Source organism: Falco peregrinus, chromosome 5 (assembly GCF_023634155.1).
Source record: "Falco peregrinus isolate bFalPer1 chromosome 5, bFalPer1.pri, whole genome shotgun sequence".
Taxonomy (NCBI): domain Eukaryota; kingdom Metazoa; phylum Chordata; class Aves; order Falconiformes; family Falconidae; genus Falco; species Falco peregrinus.
Genome location: NC_073725.1, coordinates 55,321,669 through 55,334,793, shown reverse-complemented (window position 1 = coordinate 55,334,793; position 13,125 = coordinate 55,321,669).

The following is a 13,125-nucleotide window of genomic DNA, read 5'->3' as shown; positions in this document are numbered from 1 at the left end:
CCCAGGCACTAGACGGGTGGACATCGCCATGAAGAAGTATGGAGAATAAGGATAAACTCCCTCATTATCAGATTGCCATATGTACAAAGCAGTCACCCAAAGATTAACAGGGAAAGGAAACGCAAAGAAGGAATTAATTAAATGCAAGTAATAAATGCTCGGGGAGGGAGGGGGCAAAGGGAGAAATCAAGAAAAGTTGTAACTGTGGGAAGCTTGAAATCACCCTCCTATCAAATTAGATGTGAAAGAAAGCAGAGCTGGGGGGGTGCGGGGAGGGTCTGCTCAGTTTCAGCGCAGGCTGGGGCTGGGCCGCGGCCCCGCCGGGAGCCGGGCGGGGGGAGCCGGGAGCAGCGGGGGGAGCCGGGGGGAGAGGGGGGAGCCGGGGGGGAAAAGGGGGGAGCCGGGGGGAGCCGGGAGCAGCCGGGGGGGGGGGCCGGGCCGCCGCTCCCTCCCGCCCCGCCGCTCCCCGGGCCTCCGGGATGCGCCCTGCCTCTCCTACCCACGTTAAGCTTTTTTTCTTTTTTCTTTTTTTTTTTTTTTTTTTTTTTTTTCCTTTCCTCTTTAAATACCACAGCGTCTGGGAAAAAAATACGACACCCCCCCCCCCCCCCCCCCCCCCCGCGCCTCACCTCCCCGCCCCCCCGGCCCGCAATACCCCACCAGAAGGAAAAGGCACCGAAGCACTTTTCCTTTTCCCTCCGACGGGTGCCCTGTCCCTGTCCCTGTCCCTGTCCCTATCCCTGTCCCTATCCCTGTCCCTATCCCTGTCCCCGCCGGCCGTGTGCACCCGCAGCCCTAGCCCAGCGCTGCTGCAGGCATCAGTGCCCGACACACCTCCGGCCCTGCCTGCTCTCCCCTTCGAACAACAGCAAAACCCCCAAATCAAGCAACGCCTACAGCTCCTGGCCGGGCACCGATGCCTTCTTTAGAGGGATGAATCCCTTGGCTGTGGATTATAAACATCAATGTTGCGTCCTATTGTCCCCCAAACTTGCAGGCCATTGTTTTGCTCCCTGGGGAGGGAGGCTGGGGCTGTCCCAGTCTTCTGTGGGGGAAACAAGATGCTTTGCACCCCTCTGCCTATGCCATCACAAACCAAACTCCTGCTGCCCCCCCCTGAGGAGTGACCCCCAGGATCCCATCAAGGCTACCCAGGGTGAGGGTGCTGGGGAAGGCCCCTGAGTGCAGGCTCACTTGTTCCACCACCCCTGTCTGCACAGCCAGGTCCCTCTTGGAGCTGCCATCAGGCTCCCTGTTGGGCCCCAAAGCTCTGGTGGGGTGGTGGAGACCTTCTTGGGTCACCTGGACCCCTGGGCCTCCTGGGTGCAACAAGCACCACAATCTCAGAATCATCTACTACCGAACCCACAGAGTCCTTTTTTTCTTGTTCTTGTGCAAGCACCCACCACAGCCCCACGGCCCGGCTTTCCTCGCTGGTGTAGGGGCTCTTCCAGTGGCTCTGTCAAACCTGGGGGCAGCTCCAAGGCTTCCGTCACCTTGCAGGGCCAGGCATGAGGCCATGGGGCCACACTGGCCTGGGGCATGCCCCACGGGGCCAGGCTGAGGAGGAGCAGCAGTGGGTGCACCCGGGCCCAGGACAAGCTGTTTAAGAATCTCAGTTATTATTTGTCTTCATTTTTTTTTCTTTAAAATCTGGACTTGCTGCCATCTGTTTGTTCTGCATAAAGCCAGGGAAGGGTTCAGATTGAACAGGTGAGGTTGCTCGTTGGCCATGTTAAGTTCCCCGAGTTTTCTTGTGCTGATATATTTTGGTTGATGAATCCCCAAATACAGGATGTTTCTCTCAGAAAACCGGAGAAGTAAATGTTTGTGTAGCTTTTAACTGCATCCTAATTACTTGTCCCCCTTAATAGCCCCCATTTGTACTCATGCTTAATATATGATTTTGTAATAAATTATCCATTTTCAGAGTGTTAAAGCTTCATTCTTGTAGCCTCTTTGCACCTGTGGTGTTTCCCAAGAAATCTGGGACCACAGCGATCACTGACAGAGAAGTAGATCATGAATAACTTCAGTGAAAACAGAGGTTAAGCTAGAGTAAAACTGGTGTAAATGGAAGGAGACTCAGGCAGGCGTTTTGTCTGAAGCTTTGTTTATTTCTTTTATATACGCCACCCTCCTTCATGACAATGTTAAACTATTTTATTTAAAGGAATCCTTACACAGCCCTTGTTGTCTATCTTGGTGGTATTGCAATACCTATCTTAAAAATGAACTTAGAAATTTCAGTTCAGAATTACTGGCTAGCTGGCAACTACACCTTTACAGTGATGAGCAGGACAAGCCTTGTTCCTTGGAATGTCCTTCCAAAAAAACCCCCAAACCCTGGCACCAACAAGAAAAATTAAGCTTTTCCACCCATTTTAGTTTGACAGAAAAATTCAGGGAGTCAGGCAGCTGAAGCCTGGTATCTGCTTCGATATGCCCTTAGTCTGGCAGTGGTCTTACAAGCATTTCTGCTACGGGAAAAAAATATCTGTGCATATGAAGAGGCAGAAAATGGTTGCTTTCCAGAATAACTGTGCCTACATGCATTGATTTTGCAGTTTTCATATCCATCTGCTTGTGGATTAATGCTAATCATTGGCTTGAATATGGTCAATAGAGCCTTCCATCGTATATGCAAAAATATACGTAGGCAGCATAATTCATAAGCCATTGTTATCTATGTTTTGTGTATATATTTGCTCTTAACCCAAAGTTTAAAGCAGTGTTTCCCACGGGTTTCCCTATATGCTCAGCAGGGCAATATATAGTATCTGATAATAAATCTATAGAGAAACCCTTTGATTTCACTTTTAAGTCCTTTCACTTCTCCTTGAACAATGCAGCATTTGCCCATACCAAAAGCCCAAGGTAGGAAAGATTATAATTTTTTTCCCCCTTCCTGGATTGTGATCTGCATCCCTTTTCAGCCACCTCCTCCTGGCCACGAGTGGAGCAAGTGCCCGCCGAGGTGGCTCTGTCCCTGCGGGAAGGCGGGAGGAAGCAGCCGCTAGGGGAGCTCCACGTCGGGAGTAACCTCCGAGCATCTTCCTCACAGCTTACACAGCTTTCTGCAGTCCCCAGGAGTGGAAGTTTGAAAGTGAATGTTAAGCTTAAAAAACCCCATAAGCAACATACCAAATGGGCAAGTTTGGAAAATTTGTGATTTTTTTTAATAACAGGCAATTGTATAACCAAGTATCTGAAAGTTATTTTCTTGTCCCTCTGTACGCTGAATTGTGCTGTGTGTGTCTCTGTGTGTGTCTGTGAGCTTACCCGAGTGCCTGGAGGTGAGAAGTAACCATGGCACATATTTCTTAGGTTTCTGATGACCCATAAAATAAAGAGATCTTGAATTGCAGCTGCTTAAGCACCAGCCATGAGTATGAGAATATCCAGTGTTTAGTCCTGGTTGTAATGTTGACTTGCTTTCCTGGTCGTTGGCAGGCGACTTAGATCCAATGTTTGCATCACATAAACATCACTAAGAATAAACCATCAAAAGAAATAATATCTTTTTCTTTTTCTCATTGTTGTTATAAAAATTGTTAACTGGATTATTAATGGTTAGTATGTTAATTTGGGTTTTGGTTGTTTATCTAAAGAATTTATCTGGGCGACTGAGTCAATGATCGTTAGAGGTTGTGGGTGTATGAAGAGCCAAAATAGATTTTTTTTCCCACGCAGATCAATACTAGCAGATTCTTACTTGGCTGTCTTGGGGTCCCACTTATTCTCAAATGTACCTCTGAGTATGAAGAAGCTACCTATTTTAACAGACTTGCTCTCGTTGCTTTCAGTACCAATGATTACTCAAGTTAATACAAGTGTTTAACATAAAAAAGAGCCTATGTTTGATATATATTAATATACTCCACAAATGGTTAATGGAAGCACTGCCTTTTAGCAATAACTATGTTTTAAGGTACTATTTTCTGTTCAAGAAAAAAAAAAAAGAGTGAGATACATAAATAACATTGTGAAGCGCAAGTAATGCTAGCTGTCTGACTTGCACTTTTGTTGCATTTTAGGGAAAAAGTGAAGAGTCATATTTTGGAATATTGAGTGATAATACTTCTCTCGGTCTGTATGATATGATGGCCAGACAGGGGATGCTAAGAGAAACCTGAAGGCATGAGATAAATTCAAACTTAACTTGCTGGCTCTTGCAATGTGAGGTTGGCTTGCCCAAAGTACACAAACCAACAGACTGGATCAAGGCTCTCTGTTTGGGCAGAGATCAGAAACAAAGCTTGCCCTCTAAAGTCCACCTCATAGCCAGATCCAGCCATGGTAACCACTGTATTCACTGGGCCATGGTAGCAGGAGAGGTATGTGCATGATTGTCTTTAGTTTTTCTTGTTTCCTTACATTTGCAGACTATTTTGAGCATAGTTTACATGTTTTCTTTCTTTTTTCCTGGCATATTTACACCCCGGCTTTTAAAATGCTTTGTTCATGCCAGTCAGTTCAGCAATGTGCTTGTTAAAACAGTTCCCAATATATTGTATATGACTGAAAATGACTTAATTGTTCTATTTCTTTCTGACCCCAATAAAAAATGTTGCTGATACTGTTTGAGTCACTCTCTGTTCACAAGCGCCTACATATATGTCACCGGGTGACTTTGAAACACTTCTTAGATACATCAATTCAGTTGCTCTTATTTATTTATTTAGATTTGTAATAATGACAGTAAATGGCCATCTGAATCAATCTGGGCACTTTGCAGTCATTAATACTGCAGCATCGATATCACATAACGCAATTATAGTGCAATAAATTACCCATATGCCTCATCTGTTGCCCAACCAAAATAAGAGCTCCCCATATCTATCACATTGCTCATTTATGTCCTTTCTCTCTAAAACACCTTGATAGCAGAAAAAAGGGCTCTGAAGTGTTCCTGAAAGCTTAACAAAACCCTGTCCTTTCCAAGGAAAGACACAGATATGAAAGCTCAGGAAATCGTGTGTGGGATGCTCCATCAGCTAATACGTCCTGGTGAATGGAGAAGGGCCCAGTCCTCCGCACAGTCAAGTAATGAAGTTACTTATATAAAAATCAGAAAACCTCAGAAGGACATCTTTCATTGATCACATCTCCAACTGGATTGTGTGACAGCTCAGGAAGTCACTATCTCAAGCCACGTGGGACTTTCTACGCCAAAATTGAAGCCTTGAATTTTGTGTAGAAACCCATTGAAGCTGAGTCACCGATTATGGTTGTGAAATCAGTGTGAAGCCAGAACGAGGAGCGGGCTGCCGCACTCCATATTGTGTTCAGTTTCCAGACTGGTTTCAGAAATAATGTCACAAAATGCCCAATTCAGCAGCTTAACCTCCAAGCAAGGAAGCACTGGATAACTGCAGAAAGATTTGCATCTAAACCCCGCCATCCTCTGACAGGTGATCGTGTAAGGAACTCTTTAGTGGAGCTTCTTCCTGGACACGCAGTAGCAGTATCAATCATTCTTACCTTGAATGGCTTTCCGGAGCATCTTTCTAAGGGGGGGATGGGGGTGGTTGGGGGGTGGAGAGGGAGGGAGGGTTCTTGGGTGCAAAGGGTCCTTTGTGCCACCATGAAGCTCAGAGCTCCTGTGCTGTTGTGTCATGGGCTGGAAGGGGAAAGAAGCTGAAGCCAAACCAATGGTTTTACAAAAGCAGTAGCTTGAAGCCTCATTAATCCCTGGATTCAAGAAACTGGAATCCTTCTTCCAATTTCCCACAGGATCCCCTTAGAAAACCCATTAGGACAGCAGACTTGACCCTGGTAGGCCTTGATTTAAAGTCCTCTGGATTCAGCCAGGCCCTTTCTGTTGTTTTCAGTGGATTTTGCATCACTTTGATGTTAAGTCCATTACATTTGTGTTGCTCAGAGCAAACTGCTTTTGGTGCTGTTAACAATTCCTCAGATTCATACATAAAAGCGGAGAGGTAACACAATGGTTTTATAGCATCAAAGTAGCGTGCCCTGCTCAGCTCCCCGGTAAGATTTCTTTGGGTAACTCAACAAGCAACTCTACAGGGCAACAAACTGTATTAACTATTCATGCTAGATGGTTATGTCTCCTTCACAACTGCAGCAGTATCGCCCAAAACTGCCGTAACGTGACAAATAACCTATTGGTCAAATTTGTTTGTAGAATGAATCAATTTCAATCAGTAATTGCCTTTGGGCAATAGTTCAATTATGCCCTCATCTTTTGGCTCTTGCTATTGTAAAAACAGCTAAGCAAGTTTTGAAGAGTAATATGCCTCACTAATGCTCAAAATCAGACAGTTTTGAAGTTGATGCTTATTTTATTCATATAACCCTGTTTTCTGCACATGGCTTCTCTCTGGGCATGGAGTAACAGCACATTGACGATACTGTAGTGCGCAGTGTACCCAGCTATATGTAAAATAACATTAATGACCAAAGGTGGCCACTTTTGAGGAGTATGACGTACCTCTCACTGCAACGCAGGAGTTACGAGAACTTAGCATCTCTTAAGGTTTGAACAAAAGGTACTGGGTTGTTGTTGTTATTGTTGTTGTTGTTATTATTATTATTATCATCACCATCACCATCATCATCATCATCTCGGCTCTTCTTTGTGTATATTTTTATATATAGAACAAAAAATTAAATTTTCTGGAAATGCAGAGTTTTCTTCATAAGAAAAAAAACACACTCTTGAAATATTCATAATAAAAAACAAACCAAAAACCCTACACTCTATTACTTCACTCAGCCTTCCTTTCGGAAAGGAAAATAAATCATAATTTATGCATGGAGGCTTGAAAATCAAAATCATCACGGAGTACCATAAGGGCAGCCTGAAAAAATAAGGCACAGACCATAGGCTAGAAAATAACCCACCATGTAAACAAGGTAAGTGACACAGACAATTGGTCACTGAGAGCTTAGTGATTTTTGAGGCAGGGGAAAACGTTTTGCTGATATAACCTAAGGGAATTTTGAAATCACTCCAAAATGCACTACCTGAAGACAGGCAATTTTTGGAATGCTTTCATATTATGTCATTATATCTAAATATGCTGAGCAAAGAGCAGGATAATATTTCCCCTTCCTCTGTGCTGTTAAAATGAATTCAATTTGGGGCAAAATTACTCAGCCTTAATCAGTGTTTTTTTGCTATTAGTATCCAGTTGAATCCCAGGGCAAGTTGAGCAGGCTGCAGACACTGGTGCAGCTTGGTGTTGCTATTTTTATTCATTTCTGTTTATTGCGGCAGAGCTTAGATGCCAAGAGAGCATCAAGCACCATTTTACCAGGCTGTACCCAAACAAATCCAAGAAGGTCTCTCCTTCACAGAACCTACCCTTTTATTTGTACTGTTTGTACTTCACCTTATCTGCGCGAAGACCCATCGAAGTGAGTGGAACAATTTACAGAACAAGGAGTATTAAGATTGCCAGTTTGACATGGCAAAATGAAACTTCATAGAAGTCCTCAGCTGCTGTTAATAGGACATAGAGTGAGAAAACACCTCACTTGCCTTGGCTGAAGGTCTCATCCCTACATTTTAAAGTTTTCTGGCCAACCTCATCTCTAGATATTGCTGAGGCAATGATATTCGGAGTGTTTCTAAAAGGACTGGATACTTATGTAATTGGAGTATCTCTGCTGAGCAGACAGTTTTAAATCATGTGTGAGATTTAGTAAATTTTGACAGAATGTTCCATTAATTACGAGGAGCCAGGAGGAAACTCGCTCTTCAAGCACGGTGTTACGTGAATGCCCATTCTGAGGGTCAGCCAACAGTAGTCACTGGGCCTGGCTGAGGCCAAGGGGGGAAGGTTTTAAAGACCCCTGGTGAGCTGGTGGCACAGGGGCCCTTCTTCAGGAGTGATTTGTGCATCTGCAAGCTCTGGCGCAAGGTCAAATTGCAACTGCTTCACAAGTCACTTGACGGTGACTGTCCCAGGGGGCATCCTCACTCGTGGAGAACGTACCAGAAGAGGTTTATGGGAGAGTCTAGGCAAGCTCATGTTGCTTGGTAGGTGCAGTAAGCTATGAGGCCATGCATGCCAAGTTATGGTAGGTGAGCTGCAGTGTGGTAACTGGTTCAGCCTTGTCACTGCAGTACTTCTTTCAAACCTGCAGATCCGTAAGTGGCTTTTGAAAATGCCACTTAGGTATGAAAATGTCCAAGTTGTTCAGTGAACCAAGAACTAAACCGTGGATGGCAAGTCTTCCACAGAGGAAAGAAGCAAAGGAACCCCACGCCTTTCTTCAAGTCGCAAACATCACGTGGAGAATGGTTATCTTTCATTTGTATTGCCATTTTCTAATCTGATGTCTTGAAGTTCGTTACCTTAAATTACATTTTCACTAGAAATAAGGATTATTTTAAGTTATGCTTATAAGATATTAACAGCCTCCAAAAAATCTCTGCTAAGATCTTAGTCTTCTGTACATGACAGGCATTTAGAAAAATAAGGGTTTGCTTTTTTTTTTGTTCTTGCACAGTACACTTTTTAGTTCCTGTTGAATACATTTATTATACATTAACATAATTGCTTTATTACCTTAGTAAATTTCAGACCCATAAGAAGATGTCAGCGTATTACATGTATTACACTGCACTCATTCTGTTTAACAAAGAGCCTCGAACAAATGATCAAACTAAGCGTCAACTTTCTACTTCATGTAGGCATTTTTGAGAGACTATTGTGCAATAAAATGTGCACTTGTAATTAAATTCTGCCTTTGTTTATACCTACATACTTCTGTTGGGATCCATGCAATCTGAGACCTGCAAAGCGATGTCCAGCTGGCTGGGATGCTGGAAAGCCCTCAATTGCTAGTTCTAACTGTAGTCCTTTTAATATATTAAATTAATATCACACCCTGAACTTAAGGACAGCTTTTTTCTTGGTCGTCTTTCCCCCTCCCCCCCCAAGTTAAAAAATAGTAGAATCCTCAAATTCGCTATTAAATAAAAAAAACCTGGTTAGCACAATTATGGGATAGAATCAGAAATGATCCCAAGAAGTTCATGCAGCTTTGCTTCTTGTGCAAGACCAGGAGCACCTTTTTGCACATATAGATGGCTTCACTGCTAAACATGCAGATTTTGGAACAAACGCATGTTAGAGGTACTGGCTACAATATTGTGCATCCTCTTTTGTGCTTCACCGAGAGAGAACTGCAACATTTCTTAACCCTTTTGCAGATTCCCCAGCAGCAGGTACTTCACAGGTAACCGCTGACTAGGCACTCTTAGAGCAGGGCTGAAGGGTTCTTCTATATCCTCCTCAGCCTTTGACCAGTTATGCAATCTTTTTTCCCCTAAGGAAAATGTGTAACTTCCTATTGCAGATTGTATACTCATATCTTCCAGAAGAAAGTAATTGTGAACAGTACTCCTGATCTGCATTGGCAGAATTCACTGGAATGACTCCATAGAAGTCACGTTTAGTTCATATACTGTCAATAATTATAAGAGTAATATCCTAACCTGGCATATTCATGTACTATATCATTTCAAAAATTTACCTCTGATTATGTTAGTGTGATGCATTGACGGGCTCTAGGAAGGCAGAGATCTTCTTGACAAAGCATTTGTACTGTAGATTTCCATAAAATATCACAATGACTTCGGAGGAGCACTCTTAATGCATAGTTTCTAAGATCCATGCTACAGTATTTAAGGTATGTTGTTATTCCTACTCTTGATTTTCTATAGAACACCTACAAAACAAAAAAGTTAGGGCTTGAGATCAAGGGAGATGAAAGCAAAACTACCAGGGAACACGTTTCTTTCCAGGTTAGAAAGAAAAAACAGTGTCTGCTTCATGCCGCTCACCACACTGAGGAAAGCACTTTGTGGGAACGGTATCTACTGAACTTACGGACACCTCTCTTTACAAACCTGTTTGATTAAGATACTGTTAGACCAGATTTTCTATACCTGCACAGCCCATGGAATGCCCCCATGAGAGGTACAGGAGCCTGATATAGTTTATGAGAAATAGTAATTTTTTTCGTCTGCAATGAACTTGACTTATTTTTTGCATTTGATAAAAAGTTCCCAAAACAAATACATAATTTTTCCAAAATGCAGACCTCAACTCAAAAGACCTGTTTCTAAGCAGCAAAGCCATAGACATTTTTCATCAAAATTTGCAATTCTTTTTCCTGACATAGAAACCCAATGATTTTTCTCTGATCATTTTTTAAAAGGAAATGTTTAAAATTAATGAGGGAATATTTTTAAAAATAAATTACATAAATATGTTTGTCTCAAATCCTTCCTCTCTCAAGTTGTTATTGGAATGACTGAAATCTCCCAACCCAACGCATTTTAGACAAGACAATTTGCACCTCTTAGGTGCCAACCAGAGGCCATTTTCTTGCCAGTGCTTGGGATGCTGCTACCAGTGATCTCAGCTCCCATCATCACTGGGTTGCCCTCCTTCACCATCATTCCTGGAGCAACAGAGGTCTGCAGGTAACAAACTGCAATGAGTACCTTTGTGGGTGATTTGTCATGTATTCATGAATGGAAATCTACATTTACAGCTTAATTTTTTTCTGAGAACTCTGTTCCTGATTGCTGAGAAACGCAAAGGATTTTACCTTCAAGACATTTAGAAAAGGAATATAATAAAAAATAGCATGTCTGATTTTTCCTTTCAGAATGGCAAATTTTACTTACTCTCTCACAGTTGGAGACTGAAAAGGGTCATTTGCTGCTATAGGAACCTTTTCTTCATTTGTAAACCATCAACTGCCAGACTGTGAAGGATCTCAGTTGGGACTGCAATGCAGTATAGAGGTCTGGATCTTATTTTGGACTGGGGCCCTGTATCTACTTCTGATCAGAAATTAAACGCAGATAAGTTCAGCCTTGCAAATGTCTGTTGCATGATCTAAGCGTGGTGGAAGGATGTGGCTTGGCTTAGATGAGGTTGTTCTTTTCCTTCCATGGGTAGAGAAGAAGGCACAGGTAACTGACCTTTTCCCAGGTAGGTAAATTGGACTCTCTCAGCCCGCTGACATCAGCTAAAATTTAATTTCATCTTCACAACCTCATTTTGAGGCCAGTCATGAACAAGAGACTATAACTAAGAATGTGTTGTGGGGTGTTCTGTTTTCATGCTTTTATTTTCTTTCTGCTGGGATGACTTGATGCATCCAGGATCCAAGGTGGTGTACTGGAAGATGCCTCTGTTACTTGTGCAGTTTGTGGGCTTAGTGTTAGGAACTGTAGTGCCCTGGGCTTTCTTCAACAGATTGTTGAGGGAAAAGAGAATCTCACACAAATTACTAAAGAATCCCTTACGATGAATGCCCACCACCCTTTTGGAACCTATGCTTAGCTACGTCCTCTGTGTGAGTACTTCAAGCACCTTTGAGTTTCGGATGAATGCTAAGACTAATTGAAGATAGTTATCTTGCTACTGTACCTCTTGAGTGAAGTACAGTAGAATTCATCTTTGCATGAGCTTTCCAGTAGAGCTGAGTCATTAGATTTCAGTCACGAGTGGCTAGCAGCTACAAGGTTTTTCTCTGAGCAGAGACAGTCGGTCACATCAAGTTTTATTGGTTTTGTGATGTGGATAAACATCCAAAAAGTAACAAGCCGAGACCAATAAACTCATTTCATTTTTAATCTATGGCAGATTTGAACATGGCTTTTATACTGAAACAGCAGGGCTCAAACCAGCTAGTTTCACCACATTCTTGGTGCTGCCCCCTCCTTTAACCCACAGTAGCAGAATCGCATGTAACAATTTATGAGCTCGTGTTCGCCCAAGAGCTTGTGTTTCTTTGCTTACTGTTCCTTTCTATCTATAAAACAATTAAATAAATATGCTTGAATGAGTCAGTGATTATTGAACTGGGAAGCAGATCTGAGTTTGACAAACATAATGCATCCATATTGGGGTGGGGGAAGTAAAGAAAAAAAATCCAACAAAGCTTTAACATTTTCACATGCCAGAAAAACTAGCTTTCATGTACTTTAAATAAAAGAAAAGTAAGACATGTTTGGGAATAAAGCTGTAGCCATCAAATTCACTCTTCAAGTATACTCTGTTACAGCAGCATGATTCCTTTTATGATTGTATCCATCATGCTGTCAAAAAAAGAAATCTTATCTTCACTCATTACTAAATATACAAAGAGCTGGGATTTCCACTTGGCAAATGCTCCTGTTTACCTGAAGGCTCGATTTTACCTGCACTTTGATAAAGTTCATTTGCAGAGATAGACTAAACTTTTTAATCCTTAAACTACTCGAGTTTGTAAACGAGGTTTTGCTCTGAAGTAAGCAGCATGTGCATGAAGTTGCTATTTTCTTTTGGAAAATTAAAGATTTTATTATGGAAGGAAGCCAAAGGGCCCATCTGGATCCGTCCTGTCTGGGGTGTGAGTTATAGCTCCTGTTTACAACTGCTCTGAAAGAAGAAGTCAAGGTGAGGATGCCTTCAGCAGTCACCTTCAGCCTTGTCTTCTCAAGTTTTTTGTCTTCAGGAAAGGTCTAGCAGTAACAGAGACATCCGTCATCCCTAGTGTGTTTAGACCTTTTTAATGCACGCTCTCACCACCCAAAACTTACAATAAATATATCAGAAGAATTTTGCTATTTTGAAAGACACAGTATCAGGCCCCTCATGTGCTGTATGTTTACTTTCCTTTGGAACGAGTGGGGACAACCCTCCCTGAACAAGTTGATGCAGATGAACTTCCTGCATTGCTCCCAGTGCCCTGGATGGCTTCTCTTTCTGCTGCATCCTTTTAAAACCAAATGAACTTTTATGATTATTATTTCTATTATAATGACAACCACAAAGCATCAATGAAATCATGGTCCAATTTTTTTGAGCTACGTTTAAGTGTGAGATCACAAACAGCTCTCTACCTTGTTATTTAAACAAACACAGCATGGGAAAGGTGCTACTGTAACTCATGTGCAGAAGTCATTTGCACAGTGGTGGAGGTGACAAAGTTCCCTTTGATTTGGGACTTTACTGTCCACTTTAGTGGTCACTGTTGTGTCTGTGTCTCAGGTTGGCAGAGCTCTGTGGCCTGTATATATCTCTATATCTCTACAACCTCTGCTGTAGATAATTTCTTCTGTCTGAAACCTGTTTGCTTTGATTT